This window comes from Bactrocera oleae, chromosome 3, assembly GCF_042242935.1.
Source record: "Bactrocera oleae isolate idBacOlea1 chromosome 3, idBacOlea1, whole genome shotgun sequence".
NCBI lineage: Eukaryota > Metazoa > Arthropoda > Insecta > Diptera > Tephritidae > Bactrocera > Bactrocera oleae.
Genome location: NC_091537.1, coordinates 31,302,552 through 31,321,203, shown reverse-complemented (window position 1 = coordinate 31,321,203; position 18,652 = coordinate 31,302,552). Strand labels below are relative to the sequence as shown.

The 18,652-nt window shown below is 37.3% G+C and overlaps 1 pseudogene; it reads right to left on the bottom strand.

Annotated features, from left to right (window-relative positions):
- Nucleotides 1-13,868: 13,868 nt before the first annotated feature.
- On the bottom strand, nucleotides 13,869-14,861 carry LOC138856017 (uncharacterized; annotated as a pseudogene).
- Between the last annotated feature and the right edge of the window lie 3,791 nt (nucleotides 14,862-18,652).

The following is an 18,652-nucleotide window of genomic DNA, read 5'->3' as shown; positions in this document are numbered from 1 at the left end:
CTTCGTAAGCTCTTTGGTCATATTTTGTTTAATATCATACATAATTATGATGCTAAATCAACATATTCCATTACATGCCATTCTGAGCATTTTTTGTTTATACATAAATAAGTTAATGTTATAATAATAATGTTGCAAACAACTGTTAAGTGAACAAAATTATTATACTTAGAGCAACATGTTGTGTGAGTATTAAAAGTGAATTTTGTATAAAATCATTAAAGTGAAATTGCGAAAGAAAATACATAATTGCATACTTTCCAATATTTATGTGGAAACAATGCACGGAAATTCAAAACAATTTAAGTAACTGCTGCAATTGTGAAAATAAAAGTTCAATTATTTGAAGTATTATATGGTTATAATTTTGACGCACCGAAAAGTTTGTGAAGCATTTGCTTTATATTTTTGTATGGATTTGCGCAGTTTCTACCTTTGAATTTTTTTAATGTGTCCGTAAATATATGCATATATAAATATGTATATAGTATAATGAAAGTTATTTTCCCAACGCTTTCCTTCGTATCCATTGTACTGCATGCGATTCCCATAAATTGCCTCTCAAAGTGAATATATATGCATAGTAATTGTGATTAAATAGAGGTTGTTCATTAATATAAAGAGAAATTTATATCATATTAACCTATAGTTCAGGTCATAGATTGACTTAGTTTTATAACGCTATTTTACTACCCGTCAGCGAAAATTGTATTAAAAATATATTAAAAGTAAGACATATCTGACATAAGCTCAATCGAAGAGGCTAAATTTTATATATTGAGTTGATGTGGAATACATCAACGAAAGAATCGGAATTTATTATATTAGGCGTAAGAAGTTTAGATCACCAACTCCTTACATATTCAGCGCTAAACCACATAATTTTTAGAAAAATTTGTCCACTTAATTTTACTAATCTATCACACATTTTGACCAACCTACACAATTTCAAGACTGGTGGGAAATGAAAATAACTACGAGTATATAGGGTATATTGGGGGGGAAAAAGTTTGAGTTGATAGAACAAGCTTTGTGGCTAGAGCAAGCTTTCATCCGATTTTTTCCATTTTAGGCCCAAAGATACACCGTTATAATAAAAATAAGCTCACTCAATTTTATTAAGATAACTTACATAAAATCAACCGGAAATTCGAAAATCTATTAGGTATATACTAATGGACTAAGGGAATTATTGATCCGATTTGACATACTATTATCAGAAAATTATTCTCTCCAAGTTTCTATAATATATCTCGCAGATCGACTGATATTTTCGATAAAAAGTTTGCAATAAGAACTGTGGTTAACATATTCGGTTTCTGGGGCTCAACGCATCTTACAGGCACTATTCGTGCACAGTCAGATCAGATAAATGATGATGCGATAACTTGAGTAAAAATTTAGATATATTGGTGAAACTTGATACACATGTTCCTTGACCCTCAGGCAGAGTTGGCTTTATAGGAGCCGGTTTCAAATTCGGGCGATGAGCCTGGCACCGCCCACGTTTAGATGAAACCCCATATTTCGGTACGTATATATATATTATATATATATAATCCTATAACTAATTTGATTAGTTGTAGGTGATTCAAACAACCGTTAGGTGAACAAAACTATTCTGCTCTGTAGCAACATGTTACAAGAGTATAACAAGTAAGAAAGAACTAAATTCGGTGTAACCGAACATTTTCTGTTCTCGTAATTTGCAAGTAACTAGGCCCGGGAAATACCTTCAGAAGTTGAAGAAAAGGAAGGGTTAAGTTCGGGTGCAACCGAACATTTTATACTCTCCCAATGTGCAAAGCTCAAAAGCGGGAAATGTTTTCTGATGTTGCAAAACTTTATACTAAACCAGTAAGGTATAGCTAAATTCGGATATAACCGAACATTTTAGAATCTAGCAGCTTGCAAGGATCGATGTATACCTCTCCGTATCATTTCAGGTGTAAAATGTAATGTTTTTGACACGTTTTTTGAGTTATCACACTATAAGAAATTTTCATTACAGCCATTATATAGGGAAGAAGCTTAACAGAACATTTTATACACTCGCAAAGTCAAATGGTATACTCGTTTGAGATTTCTTTGTGGATTGGCTGATATTTTCGGTAGAAGGTCAACTATAGGCACTGGGGTCCATATATTTAGTACTTAGAGGCTTGAACGGTTTCGGTTCGATTTAGACAATTTTTGGTCACAAGGTGGCATACTTTAAACGTATTATTAACGTAAAGTTTTACCCCGATATAATCATTGTTGCTTGATATGCATAGTGTAAAGTGAAAGAATCAGATGGAATTTAAAATGGTGTTATTTGGGAAATAGGCGTGGTTGTAGTCCGATTTTCCACTATAACATAGAGATATGAGAAGAATGTTATGTACCGAATTTGGTTGAAATCGGTTAAGCAGATGCCAAGATATGGGTTTTCACCTAAAAGTGGGCTGTGCCACGCCCACTGTCTAATTTTGAACGCGGTTCCTATAAAGTCATCTCATACCATCCTTGAGATAAAATTTAATGTCTTTGGCGTGTTAAGTGCTTGATTTATTGCGTTTTTAATAGTTTTTAACAGTACCGTTATATGGGGAGTGGGCGGAGTTGCCACCCGATTTCAATTATTTTCACACCGTCAATAAGTGCCCGTGCAAGCTCTAACTTGAGTAAAAATTGAGATATCTTTATGAAACTTGGTAGACATGTTTCTTGGTACCGTGAGATGGTTGGTATTGCAGATGGGCGTAATCGGACCACTGCCACGCCCACAAACCGCCATTAGTTAAAAACAAATAAATTGCCATAACTAAGCTCCGCAATAAGATACAAGACTGTTATTTGGTACACAGAATCACATTAGGGAGGGGCATCTGCAGTTAAATTTTTTTTTAAAGTGGGCGTGGTCACGCCCCTAACAGGTTTAATGTGCATATCTCCTAAGCCGCTAATGCTATAATAACCAAATTCACTGGAAGCAAATGTTTTTAGAACTTCTAATGACAGTGTGAAAATAGTTGAAATCGGGTGGCAACTCCACCCACTCCCCATATAACGGTACTATTAAAAACTATTAAAAACGCAATAAATCAAGCACTTAACACGCCAGAGACATTAAATTTTATCTCAGGGATGGTATGAGATGACTTTATAGGAACCGCGTTCAAAATTAGACAGTGGGCGTGGCACAGCCCACTTTTACGTGAAAACCCATATCTTGGGATCTGCTTAACCGATTTCAACCAAATTAGGTACATAACATTCTTCTCATATCTCTATGTTATAGTGGAAAATCGGACTACAACCACGCCTATTTCCCATAAAACACCATTTTAAATTCCATCTGATACTTTCACTTTACACTATGCATATCAAGCAACAATGATTATATCGGGGTAAAACTTTGCGTTAATAATACGTTTAAAGTATGCCACCTTGTGACCAAAAATTGTCTAAATCGAACCAAAACTGTTCAAGCCCCTAGGTACTAAATATGTGGACCCCAGTGCCTATAATTGACCTTCTACCGATAATATCAGTCAATCCACAAAGAAATCTCCAACGAGCATACCATTTGACTTTGCGAAAGTATAAAATGTTTGGTTACATCCGAACTTAGCCCTTCCTTACTTGTTCAAATTTCGTTTGGTTTGCTGTGAGCAGCTATGTGTGTGTGTGTAGCCATAAGCATATGTAGCAATGCATATGTTGTTGTTTTGCGCTCACTCTTCGGTCGATTCACTTCGCAGACTTCTAGCTGCACATTGGCACATACAAACCATACATACATCACTTCGGAGTCGAGGATCTCACAGATAGAGCGATACGAAAACCAAACATTGTGCTGTTAACCGAAACTTGGTTACCGAACCGAACATTCGAGCAGGAGGGGTTGTGATCTATTATAGTGAATGTGATGCATTAAACATTGACACTCCACATTTTCATTTAAGTGCAATAAATTCCACTGCACACACAGTGAGTTTGACCGAAATTGGCGGTATCAGCTTGAGTAAATGTAAAATATCAAAAGGAAAAGAGTCTACATACTCCTAACCAAAAAAAATTCTTTATCACATATTTCACACAGAGTTATGTACACTCATGGCGGTGCTGTTCTCCTTTGCAGGGGTGATGATAACATATTATTGATTTTGGGACTTTAATGTCACTACTTCACTTTCTTCGGAAAAATTCGGTTTACATATGAATAACGACCAGAAAATCGCCACGACTAAATCAGGAACAACGACTTATGCTCCATTCTCCAGAAATCTACATTATTTAGGATAATTAACATATGTTTCATACTTCATTTCCATCCTATACTTGCTCCAACAGAAGATAATGTACAAATTGAAAAAATAAATTGAATATTAAATTTGTGTACCACATCTTAATATAATATTTCGATTATTCCTGTAATATGTACAATTCTCTCTCCTTCGCTCACTCTCTTCTTAATGAATCAGCAAAGAAATATTCTCTTCTATCACGTGTGCTGTGCTGCACGCGACTATTTTTAATAAGATCAAGTGCGTTTCTGAAGGGGAAGAACTTAAGTTTTACAAAAATCGCTTTTAAAAACTCGAAACGAGGATGAAGTGTAAGTGGGTTGCTGTTACCAAATATAATATATGGACGAAATTACTGTGAGTGATGTGAATGTTATGAAGAAATTTTAAATCAAAATTTCGCAAAACTTTGCCAAACTTAACATAATGTAAACTTTTGGAAAATAAGATATTGATGACACTGTTTTTGTATCAGAGTTTCATTAACGTACCTCACTTAACATCACCAAGATATATGGAGTAAAGTCAGCCGGATGTTCGAAAATCCTGATATTAGTTATATTTATATTGTTGTTATGAGCAAATTTTAGTTGAGATAACTCTTATATTAGTCAATATATGCGGTTGAAAAATCTTTGTATTAGGTATATGGCGGCTAAGAGAAGCTTTGATCAGATTCAACAGATTTTAGGCGTACAGGCATACTGCTATTAGGAAAGGATTTGCTCCGAATTACAAATAGATACCTCAAAATATGACCATATTTTTGATAAAATATTCACTGTAGGAACTGGGATCCACATATTCGGTATCTGGGGGCTTAAACTGTTGTTGCCAGATGGCCATTTTTTGATCACAAGATGGCCTACTTTAAACGCACTATTGCGGCAAAGTTTTATTCCGATACATTCATTGGTGCTTGCTTTGCATACTGGAAAGTGAAAAAATCAGGTAATAGTAATAATAACCCAACCATTACCCTCCTCCCGAACAACCGACGCGAGCGGCGCAATCCACATACTTGCGGATGTAGCCGAGTCATGAAAGGCAGTCGAGTTTTTTAAGCGTCGTAATTTAAAACTGCTCAGCTACAAAAATAAAAATTTCGGCAGCTAATATTTAAAAACACGTTTTAACAAATTGTTACGATTTTATTTATTAAGAGAAAGCAATATAGTCTTTCTAATTTTGAAAAGTGATAACATGAAGATAAATCAAATGTGCAGGAATGAGAATTAAAATCAGTGGCGGAAAGGTTCGTTTAGTTCAAAATTTTATCAATAAGATTTTAATAGTAAGGTTGCTTCAAAGAGCTAACCGGAATACTAAATTAAACTTCAGACAGGAGAAAAAAACTGCAAACAATTCCATTCAGGATTTTCACTAAGAATATTATGCCAAGCCTTTCCCTACGACTACTAAGTGTAGCTAGATGTTGATGGAATTTAAAATAGTGTTATATGAAAAGTAGGCGTGCGCCCATCTACGAATTTGTCCTCCTTTTTTTGACAAGGAGCATGTGTATCAAGTTTCATTAAAATATCTCAGCTCTTACATCTCATCATCTTGATCATTTATATACAATATATATGACTTCATATCTATCCAGATCTAACAAAACTATTATACTCTGTAGCAACATGTTGCAAGAGTATAAAAATGCTGCGAAAGAATTCTACATGCATTGTTAGACGAAATCGTGGATGGATTCTAATCAAATTTGGTATATTACTAATGTTTAATATAAATGATATACTTACATAGTTTAATATCTATGTTTTACTTCGCGTCGGCGAAAATTATATTAAAATCATCTTCAAAGAGATATGTTATATATTGTACATATACATTTAACCGTAGAGGCTAAACTTAATCAATATTTTGATGAGCAAAACGTCAACCAGAAGATCGGAGTTGATTATATTAGGAATATGAGATTCGGTCCAAGGTCTAGACCAATTCCATTCATATTCAGCGCTAAACCACATAATTTTATAAGAAAGCTTATCCTGAATAGTTTAAAGAGACAAGGGAAGTCGGAAATCACTATATAGGGTATATAGACCCCCAATATATTTTAATAGTGATTTCCCAGAGGACATATTTTCAAATAATTTTACAAATATATAACTCATACACTGACCGACATAACGAAAATTATTATATGTATTATATGGGAGTTTGGGTAATTCGTGGACCAATTTCACATATTTTCGGCATTCAAAAATATATACATACATTTTAATACATTTAGTTAATTTTGCTAAGATATTGACTAATATATGGGGTATAAGGCCAAACGGAAGTTTGAAAATCTTTTATTGAGTGTATGGGAGATAGGGTTAGTATTGGTGTTGTATATTTTCGGTATTACTTGTACTACATATTATAAACAGAATCAGGTGTTTCTTGGGGGCTTGAACAGTTATGATGCGGTTTTGAATATTTTCAGACTTGAAATGGCTAACCTGAAAGGCAATATTTGTGCAAAGTTTTATCCTGGTACATTGATTAGTTCTTGATTAGTTTACTGGAAAGTGAAAGAATCAGATGAAATTTAAAATTGTGTTGTATGAGAACTAGGCGTGCTTTTTGTCTGATTCCGCTTATTTTGACTGTAATTTAGGAATGTTAAGATAATATTGTGTACCGAATTTGGCTGAAATCGGTGGAGTAGGTTCCAAGATATGGATTATTACCTAAATGTGGGCGGTGCCATGCCTATCGTTCAAACTTGACATTGGCTACTATAAAACCGACATTTACAATCTCATAGTTTGACTAGATGAGTTACGTCTACCCCCTCCACGCACGCTACTGAGCACCAATACACCACATCAATACAATCCACAAGAAGACTCCACCTCCTAACACACCCAAACACACACCACCCCTGCAGACATCACACCACGCAGACCACCCACACATACACATCACATCACACCACAACTCTACACATCTCAACACTCAAAATGGACTAACACAGGACCAGAGGTCCCCTTTTTTTCGTTCGCATTCGAGCCGTAAAGACGTTCGTCGACCGCAGCAACTTTTCGCCTGAGTATTCATACATTAGTTGTAATCTTTAACATTTTATATATATATTAAAAAAAAAAAAGCGGATGCCGGCTTATAATCTTAATAAGATTTTGAATATTATCTTATCCTTTTTAATAAACGCAGTTTAACGGTAAGTGCAAGTGAAAACATTAATCATGGTCCTTCGAGCCATAGTGAGCGGCATTATGGGGTGAAAAAACTTAGAAAACGAACAAAAAAAAATTTTTAAGTGAAGTGCTGTGAAGTGACTTTAACGCTCATATATACGCATAAAAAAATAACAAGTAAGGAAAGGCTAAGTTCGGATGTAACCGAACATTTTATACTCTCGCAAAGTCAAATGGTATACTCGTTTGAGATTTCTTTGTGGATTGACTGATATTTTCGGTAGAAGGTCAACTATAGTGGAAAATGAAAGAATCAGATGGAATTGAAAATGGTGTTACATGGGAAGTAAGCGTGGTTGTAGACCGATTTCGCCCATTTTCACACTATGACATAGAAACATGAAAAGAACGTTATGCACCGAATTTGGTTGAAATCGGTTGAGCAGATCTCAAGATATGGGTTTTCACCTAAAAGTGGGCTGTGCCACGCCCACTGACCAATTTTGAACGCGGTTCCTATAAAGCTAATTTATACCATCTCAGAGATCAAATTAAATGTCTCTGGCGTGTTTGGTGCTTGATTTATGGCGCTTTTAGTAGTTTTTAACAGTACCGTTATATGGGGAGTGGGCGGAGTTGCCACCCGATTTCAACTATTTTCACACCGTCAATAGAAGGGCTAAAAACATTTGCTTCTAGTGAATTTTGTTATTATAGCATTAGCGGTTTAGGAGATATGCACATTAAACCTATTAGAGGCGGGACCACGCCCACTTTTTAAAAAAAAGTTTTAACTGCAGATGTCCCTCCCTAATGTGATCTTGTGTACCAAATAACGGTCTTTCATCTTATTTCGGAGCTTAGTTATGGCAAGTTATTTGTTTTTATTAATGGCGTTTTGTGGGCGTGGCAGTGGTCCGATTACGCCCATCTGCAATACCAACCGTCTCACGGTACCAAGAAACATGTCTACCAAGTTTCATAAAGATATCTCAATTTTTACTCAAGTTAGAGCTTATATATACTTGTACATATATTCCGCACAACTATACAACATGTCATACAAATATACATAAATTTTGCGAAAATACCTGCGGTAAATTTGTCTCCTTTTCGCGGTCTTTTCGTACTGCGTACGTACATATATACACGCGGAATAGCATCGAAAAAAAAATATATATACCTTATTGACATTAAGTACAACACTGGGTACAACATTGGTTTTTTGTACGGTTCTTATACCTTTATAAGAAAAAAATAAAGCGGCGGCAATTTGGAATCAAACAAAACATAAAAAAAAAAAAAAATGTTCGACCAATATACGCAAATATTGGTATATACGTGTATATTCATACATTGGTATAAGGTACATCGCTTCAAAGTCCACAATAATACATCCAAATAAAAAATAAATAAAAAAAACTTTGCGTTTATTAATAATCTATTAAATAAAATTAAATTAAAAAATTTGAATATCAAAGGGATAAATACGAAATACGCATAATTCATTCACTTAATAGGAAATAAAGCTCTTATTAAGTTAAAAAAGTTATCGGTTAACTATAGTATACACGAAAATTTAAAACGTTCCTGTTTTTTTAAATTTTATTCGAAACTCTTATTTACTTCAAAGAGTCTTCCCTTAAACAAATATAACTACATACTTACATACTAAAATATTTGTGAAATTTCATCAGTTTATACTGAGAAACTTTTTATCTAATTCAACACATCTTTTAAACGAGCTTAGACTCGAAAGATTCAAAAACAACTCAGTTGCTAAAAGTTCCAAAAATGATTTCTTACGAAAAAAGTCCATGTACATCTGCAGAAGCTACACGCTCAAAGCAAGGTGCCACAAAGCAAAAAAGGGTGAACGACATTTCATACACCAAATTTATTTCCGAGAGTGACAACCTAATGCGATACTGCACTCGATTTTCATCTTCGCCGAATCAGGACAATTCTTAATCGGTACTTAAAATCAAAAAAGAAAATCTTGACCATTTTTGGACACGTCTCCAAGCTGCATATGACGCAATAGTAGAATCTGACGACTCAGATCTACCTGAACCTTTTATATCCTCAACTTACTCCAACTACGAAAACTGCTTAGACCAGTTTGAAGAAACAAAGGCAATGATTTCGGATGAATTTTAAATTAATTAAAGTAGTTGCACCTACTCCACAACGGAGAGTAGAGCTGCCACAAATTCAATGTCAACAGTTAAATTCAGGCATTCATCTCAAGGTGCCCGCATGTGACACAGAAATTTTTCACGGTGGTTACGAAGAATGGCCGTCTTTCCGGGACATGTTTACAGCCGTTTACATAAACCACTTCAAATTATCAAATGCACAAAAATTGTATCACCTCCGATACAAAACGAAAGGTCAAGCAGGCGTCATAGTCAAACAGTTCGCACTAATGACGATAATTTCAATCTGGCTTGGGAAGCTCTTAGATCAAGATATGAAAACGAAAGAATATTGGTCGATATACAAATATCGATATTAATGAATTTGCCAAAAATTCAAAAGGAAACAAGTGAAGAATTTATCAAACTTCAATCCGCTGTTTCAAATTGTTTGTCGGTTTTATTGACACAGAATATTCCTACAGACAGCTGGAACCCTATACTAGTAAACATATGCACCGCCGCATTACCAGAAAAATCATTACTTCTATGGGAGCAATCGCTCCTATCATGAAAAAAATGCCCCACGTGGCAACAAATGAAAAATTTCTTAACTACCCAATACGAAATCGCAGAAAGGGTAGACAAAAAAACAGTCAGAACGAAAACCGTTCAACACGACCTAAATAGAAGCTTCAATAGACCCCAAGCCAGTAGCAACAACAATTTAAATAGAAGCTTTTTTAAAAATTAATCGTTCACATTCGAACAATATAAATAAACGTCTTGCAAACTTTGTACAGGAGGTCATAAGCTCAAATCTTGCGAAAAAATCAAAAAATTGAATATTATCGACTGAAATAATTTTTAAAAAATAAAAAGACTTTGTACAAACTCCTGTTACATGTGCATTCACTTAAAAAATGCGAAAACAAATTTAATTGCGTTTTTTGTCAAAAAAGACATCATTCAATGCTTCATTATAACAGTTTTTCCAGCTCACCCCCAAACAGCGCAAATATGAAAAGAGTCACGAGTTTAGTTGCAACAACAAATCCCGAAGTGCGAAATCCCGAAAATTGCCAAGAAGCACTATAGTGCGCAAAAGCATTAAAAATACAAACGCTTCATAGCGAAAATCAAAGTAGAGTACTACTACCCACAGCAGTCGTCTCCATCGAACACCGAGGATAACTGTTTAAGCTTAGGGCCATAATAAACCTAGGATCACAACAATCATTTATAGCGTCTAGCGCTCAAAATAGGCTACAACTGCCAAAAAAAACTAGCGTATTTTGAAATCACGGGAATGGGCGGAAGATTAGTCCAAAACTCAAATAAAATCTGCCCCATCACCCTAATTTCCCCCCAAGCGGATAAGCACATTCAAGCAGAAGCTATTGTTTTACCGCAACTAACAAATATGCTTCCAAGCTATTACATAAATAGCAAGCATTGGCAAACGGTTTCACACCTAAAGCTAGCAGATCCCAACTGCAACACTCCCGCTCAAATAGATCTTCTATTAGGCAGCGATCTCATAATAACAGATAATACTTGAAGGTATTGAGAAAATATCCAATACACTTTTGGCACAAAATACTATTTTTGGTTGGATTCTAAATGGACTAGTTACGGAACCAGTGACCATCATGAGAAAATCTCAAATGAATACCTCAATTCACAATTAAAGAAATTTTGGGAGTTAGAAAAGCTCCCCCTCATATCAATCACAATCCCTAAAGATCAGTATTGTGAAGACTTTTACAAAGCCACAACTACTAGATCAGATAATGGTCGACTACCACTAAAACAACAATTTCCTAACACACTCGCCTTAGGCCACTCTCGCACCTCTGTAATACAGCCGTTTTTAAGTATGGAAAAAAACTTACTTAAAAAAGGTGAGCTTAAGCCAAATATGATGGCGTGTTAGAAGAATACCTCCATTTAGACTACATGGCGGAAGTAAGCGCAGGCGAAAAAACCTTAAATGTCAAATACTACTAATTTTACTTGCCTCATCACGCAGTAATAAAACCAGAGAAAAAAAAAACAAAAGTGGTCAATGCCTCAAGATCCACTAGCGCAAGAAATTCCCTAAATGATATTCTATTTACCCACACTCCAACCAGATTTAATGCTCCTCATATTAAATTGGCGTATATTCAAATACGTATTCAATGGGGATGTTGAGAAAATGTATCGAAAAATAGACTTACATAAAGACGATCAAGATTTTCAGCGAATTATTTTCAGAAAATCTCACAATAGTCCACTACGCGACTATAAATTAAAAACAGTTACTTTTCGCGTCAACTGTGATCCATATTTAGCCATTCGAACACTCCACGAATTGACAGAAAACACAAAGTCAAAACTTCCCTCGCAACCGAAGTGTTAAAAATCAAACGTGTGTACACGATATCCTGTCTGGAAGTCACAGTCTTCCGTAAGCATACGAATCCTTATCACGGGTTATAACAAACCACAAAACCGCAGGGTTTCTTTTAAAAAAAATTACTGCAAATCACTCAAATATAGTAAAAAATATACCAAAAGAAAATTTGTTGGACACTAATTTTCTTAAATTCGAAAAGGAAAGTACAACCAAAACTCTGGGGATCCAATGGAATGTGATATCTGACCAGTTTTCATACACTACAGAGTCAGCATTATCCGTCATTAAAAAACGCTAAATACTTGACCTAATGGGATCAGCTACTTGACGACACGTAGCCAGTGCTGACAACCCTGCCGATCTAGGTACAAAAGGGTGCAAACCACTGCACCTTACCACCACCACACTCTGATGGAAAGGTCCCCTATGGTTAACAGAATCTCCCGATTCGTAGCCACAATCGCCCATTCGCAATATGATTGCCCTAGAAAGTCGGGAAATCGACAAACACAGCAATGGAGGATAATGACATCCTTGAGCGATTTTTATCGTTCTCCCGAGCCCTCAAAGTAGTCGCCTATATCTTAAAGTTCATAGGGCGACTTAAAACTAAAGTTAAGGGAGTTCGTTCAGAATATCATCAATGCGATACATTGACGCACCTAGAATTGCAAAAGGCAAAGGTCGCTCTAATCGCATCAACTAAAATGCGCTACTTCAGCCGCGATATAACACTATTAAGATAATCAAAACCCATTGACAAAAGGAGTTCACTCTTAGTTCTTAACCCATTCCTAGACACGAAAGGTCTTCTTCGTGCGATCGGTCGGCTTGCCAATTCAAGCCTTACGTATAATGAACGCCACTCTCTAATCATACCAGAGAAATCTTGACTTGCCATTTTACTCCTCAGTGCTTCACGCGGAACATCGCCTAATGCAGAATATAGTCCGCCAAGAGTTCTATATTCCCCGACTTCAGCCCCAAATAAAAAAATGGATTTTCAAGTGCAAGATCTGTACTATACTGTATAAGCAGAAGCTGCGGACGCAGATTATGGCAGCACTACCACCGGAGCGCTGCAACTTCACTCTGCCTTTCACAATTACAGGTGTCGATTTTGCTGGGCCTTTTCAAGTAAAGGCTATGTGGCTGTCTTTGTCTGTTTTACAGTTTACAGTTCCTGCAGCCGCTCCCCGTAGTGGCACGCGACCACTACCACCTTCAACACTGCAGCATTTTCCGAGGCATGCAGCCCATGCAACGTCAGCAGGTTGCCCAAGCTCATGGGCACTGTCTCAATCGTTTGGCTACGGTACACGCAACTCCGGAGTGTAGGTCAGTTACCTTATGCCAACTGTGCAATAGATTGCACCACAACATGTTACACCGCACCCCAAAGCGGGCCGTCGGGCGACTACTCGCCCCAAGCCGCCATGCTACATCCCGACCGAGGCGAAATGAGATATCATCGCGGCGTTAACAGCCCAGGCCATTATACCGCCGCTCCACTGGCCTCAGCTGCGTTGATGCCACGCTGCAGCAACTACAACGATTGCTAGGCTAGAATTCGCCTAAGGGGGCCGGGATAGCTAGATGAGTTACGCCTTTGTTGACTTCACTTATTTTTTCACCTTGGGTGCGGTGTTATCCTCACTTGCACTATAGCACTCCTTTTAATTAAAAAGACTTTAATTAATTTCTTTTAAAACTCTTTAATTAATCTCACGCTTCGAAAATACTTTATAATATAAATTTCACTTTTTTATGTTTTGGGTTTTAAATAATTTGTAATACAATTTATACTTTCACTTTTTTTATATTTTGGGTTTTTAAATAATTTGGAATACAGTTTATAATTTCACTTTTACTTTAGGCTACGAAAATCACACTGCGGGAACGTTTTTAGTTAGAACCTTATAGGTCACGGTTGAAAGCGAAAAGGAGAGCCATTCTGGTCTGACTGGTCCCTTTTGATCATTCGGGTGGTGGAAAAGACGGTGGTTGCAGTGTGGGTGTATAGTGTAGATGTAGAGTGTGGTTGGTTAATTGTATATGTTTGTGTTGGTGAGTGATATGGTGTGTTGTAGGTGGTGTATGATGTTGCGTTGGTTATGTTGTATTGTATGATGTTGTACGGTGGGTTGTGAGCTTAGTTGTAAAATGTCGCGGGATTAGAAGTCGCATGATCATCCCGGCCCCCCTAGGCGAATTAATTGCCTAGAAGTCCCTGCAACTGTTGCAGAGTGCTCACTACGGCGTTCAATCCGGTTGCCCTTTGCCGCTGGTTGCGATGACCATAGGGTGGTGGAGGTGGCCGTGAGCGTGCCCCTCTGGATGGTTTCGGCCGATGTACTCGTTGGCGCTGGACGGGATTCTCTTGTTGTCTGTGCCGGTGACTGGTCTGTGTTGTGGACGGATTTGCTCGTCGAGGGAATCGATGGAACAAAGTATGATGCGGTCGTTGACAATATTGACACGATCCGTCGGTTATACACTCAAAGGTTGAGTGACTATCTGCCAAGCAAGTCATACAGTGTCCGTGGGCTCTGGCGATCTGTTGGCGTTGAGCGGGCTTCATGCTTTTGAAAATGGTGCACCTCTTCAGGACGTGAGGTCGATGGCATAGACTGCATCGTGGAGGCAGATGCTCATCAGACTGCTCCTCGTTTGCATCCCTGACAGCTGCTGCAGATGATTGGCTGTGTCGTGCCATGGCGCTTTGCATCCTTGGTGCTGCGATGGGTGGACCAGATGCTCTAGGCGCAGCAATTACGGACCTCACAGTATTGGGAGCGCTGTGTATATCCTCTACGTCCATTTCTATTGGAATAGGAATATATTAAAATATGGTTTGGCTCATAATTTTGAATTATGATATTTGTTGCTTATATATATATATATATATATATATATATATATATATGTATATGTGACTAAATAAGTTGTGGTTAATTTTTAATCGCGTTTGTTAGTGTTAGATTTGCATGTACGGATTATAAAACGGTAGTATTTCGAGTTAAACGAATTAATTGTCGGTTTTGATTTTATTTATGCGCTTGTCTTGGCGGGGTTTGTGTAATCGTTTCTTCGGTGTTCAGAAGAAAACACAATTTTAATAATGGTCGAGTTAGTATACCAGTTTGTGTTCGTACGTCTACTATTCTTATGTGACCATCTCGTCCCCGATGGACTTTTTCAATGCGGCCTAGTCGCCATTCTGTTGGAGGAAGACATTCATCATGTATGATGACTCATTCGCCCGTATTTGGTTCCTTCTGGATCGTTTTCCACCGATGTCTCTTATGGAGATCTTTAAGGTAATCTTCCTTCCATCGATGGCTGAATTCATGATGAAGTATCTTAATTTTTTTCCATCGGTCTATTAAATTGAGTGAGTCTCCTTCTGCCTCAGGTATGGCGAGAAGTGGAGCTCCTCTGAGGAAATGTCCAGGTGTAAGAGCTGTGAAATCGGAGGGATCTTGCGAGAGTGGTGAGATGGGTCTTGAATTTAGTACGGCTTCTATACGAGCGAGTAGTGTGGTAAATTCCTCATAATTGAATTTATGATTACCTGCCGTTTTCTTTAAATGGGACTTAAAGCTTTTTACAGCTGATTCCCAGAGTCCGCCCATGTGGGGAGAACAGGGGGGTATAAACTGCCAATCAATTCCTTGTGGTGCATATTTTTTAACAATTTCTGGGGAGACTTCTTTAGTAAATTTTACAAACTCTTTCTCTGTGGCTCTTTGAGCTCCGATAAAGTTTTTCCCATTGTCGCTCATCATTTTTGATGGAAATCCGCGTCGTCCGACAAAGCGTGCAAATGCTGCGAGAAAAGCCGCAGTAGACAGATCTGAACATAGCTCGAGGTGTACTGCCTTTGTCGTGAAACATATAAAGACAGCCACATAGCCTTTCCTGAATGAGGAAGACCTTAACATAGAGGCCTTTATCTGGAAAGGTCCAGCAAAATCGACCCCAGTAATGGTAAAGGGAAGAGCAAAATTGCAGCGTTCAGGTGGCAAAGCAGCCATGATCTGCGTGCGTATTTTGTGCTTGTACAATGTGCATTGTTTACACATAAAAATTGTTCTTTTAATTTGTGGCTTTAGGCGCGGTATATAAAATTCTAGTCGGACCATTTGTTGCATCAAGCGATACTCACCACGTAATGTAAGTTGGTGAAGATATATTAAAAATAAATAAGTAAAACGGGATTTCTCGGGAATTATAATAGGATGTCGTTCGTTATAACTAAGGCTGGAATTCACTAGTCTTCCATGTGCCCGGATTAATCCTTTAGTGTCCAAAAAAGGATTTAAAACGAGAAGTGAGCTTCCCTTATCGAGGGGTCGTCTTTCGACTAACTTTGATTTCTCCCGCATGAAATAGCGAGTTTGTGTATATGTAATAAGGATGACCTTGGCATGTTGCATGTCGGAATGCGTTAGTTGTACGGAAGGATCATTTGTTATTCCTTTAACCTTTTGTTTGAGTCTTTGGATAAATTTAAACATGTAAGCGACTACTCTTAGTGCTTTTGGGAATGATGAAAATCGATGTAATATATCATCTTCATCAGGAGTGATATGAAAGTTTTCAATTCTCCGAATTTCAGGAGCTATTATATTGCGAGCGGGAGACTTTGGCCAGACTTCTTGTGATTCTGTTAACCACGTAGGACCGTTCCACCAGAGTGTAGTGCTGGTGAGATGAAGTGGTTTGCAGCCTCTTGTCCCAAGATCCGCTGGATTATCTGCACTTGCAACATGTTGCCATTGTGCTGGGCCAACTAAGTCTAATATTTGAGATATACGGTTAGATACATAAGTCTTCCAGGTATATGGTGGTTTTTCTAACCATGCTAAAACTATTTCTGAATCTGACCAAAGGTACATTTTGTGATTGGTTAATTTCAGATGGGTTTGGACAATTGAGACTAGTTTTGCTAACAGAAGTGCACCATTCAGTTCGAGCCGTGGCAGGCTTAGTGTCTTCAGCGGAGCAACTTTGGCTTTGGCTACTAAAAGACGTGAAGATATTTTGTTATCATATTCAGTGTGTACGTAAACTGTTGCACAATAGGCCTTTTCAGAGGCATCACAGAAGCCATGTAATTCTACATTATAGTCAGGTGCGAAATTTACCCATCGAGGAATTCGAATTTCCGAGATGGTATGTAGATTGTTTGCAAATTGAACCCACTTTGTTAAACGTATTGGTTTTACTTGCTCATCCCATTCAGTGCCGTCTTGCCACAGTTCTTGAATGAGAATTTTTGCTTGAATCATTATTGGCGAAAGCCATCCTGCGGGGTCGAAAAGTTTTGCCACCGAGTAAAGTATTTGACGTTTGGTTACGGCGGATATTGCAGATATTGACTCAATTGTATATGAGAATTGATCTGTTATCGCATTCCATTGAATCCCGAGAGTTTTTGTAGTACTGGCCTTTTCAAATTTAAGGAAGTTAGTGATTCGCAAGCTAATGAGAGACTGTGGCTACCTGATAGAATATCATCAACGTATGTTTGTTTTTGTAGCACAGAAGTTGCTAAAGGCAAATTTGTTTGACAGGTTTTTGCCACTTCATGTAATGTCCTAATGGCTAAATAGGGTGCACAATTGATGCCAAAGGTAACTGTTTTAAGTTTGTAGTCGCTGATTGGACTATTACTTGATTTTCGGAAGACTATCCGCTGGAAATCTTGGTCATCTTTATGTACTAAAATTTGTCTATACATTTTCTCTACATCTCCATTGAAAACATATTTAAACATGCGCCAATTTAGTATTAGCAGCATGAGATCAGGTTGTAATGTTGGCCCTGTGTATAGTACATCATTGAGTGATTTGCCTGAGCTCGTACACTTTGAAGCATTAAAAACAACTCGTACTTTTGTTGTGATTTTATCTGGTCTTATTACCCCGTGATGCGGAAGATAAAAAGATAAATATCTACCTTTAGATATTTTTTCATATGGTACAGCTTCTTCCATATGATTGAGGTCAAGATATTCATCCATCACGCCATCATATGCTGATTTAAGCTCGCCTTTCTTTATCAAGCTTTTTTCCAAGCTTAGGAATTGCTGGACTGCTGATATTCTCGAGCTATCGTTTCTGGAAAGGTGGGCTTGAATGGGAGTCGCACAATATAACGACCATGTTCGTTTCTTGTTGTTGTGGACTGGTAATAGGCTTCGCATGCCATGTCTTCTTCTGAAGGTTTTGTGATTTGGGGTAGTTCTTCTACTTCCCAGAATTTTTTGAGTTGACTATTTAAATATTCATAATTAATATTGTGAAGGAGTTAATTTTTTCTGTGACTTGGCCACTTAATATCCATCCAAAGATTGTGTTTTCGGCTAACAATTTATTAGAGATTTTCTCTATACCTTCAAGAATTATTTGAGGTATTAAGTCGCTGCCCAATAAGATGTCGATTTGTGATGGGGTATGGCAGTTGGGATCTGCTAATTTGAGATATGAGCATTTTTCCCACTGTTTTTTATTTACTTCATAGCTTGGAAGCAAATTAGTGAGCTGCGGTAGAACAATGGCTTGTGCATCTATTCGTATATCCGCGTTTGGAGAAACTATGGTGATTGGGCAAACTTTATTTGAATTTTGTATAATTCTTCCGCCCATT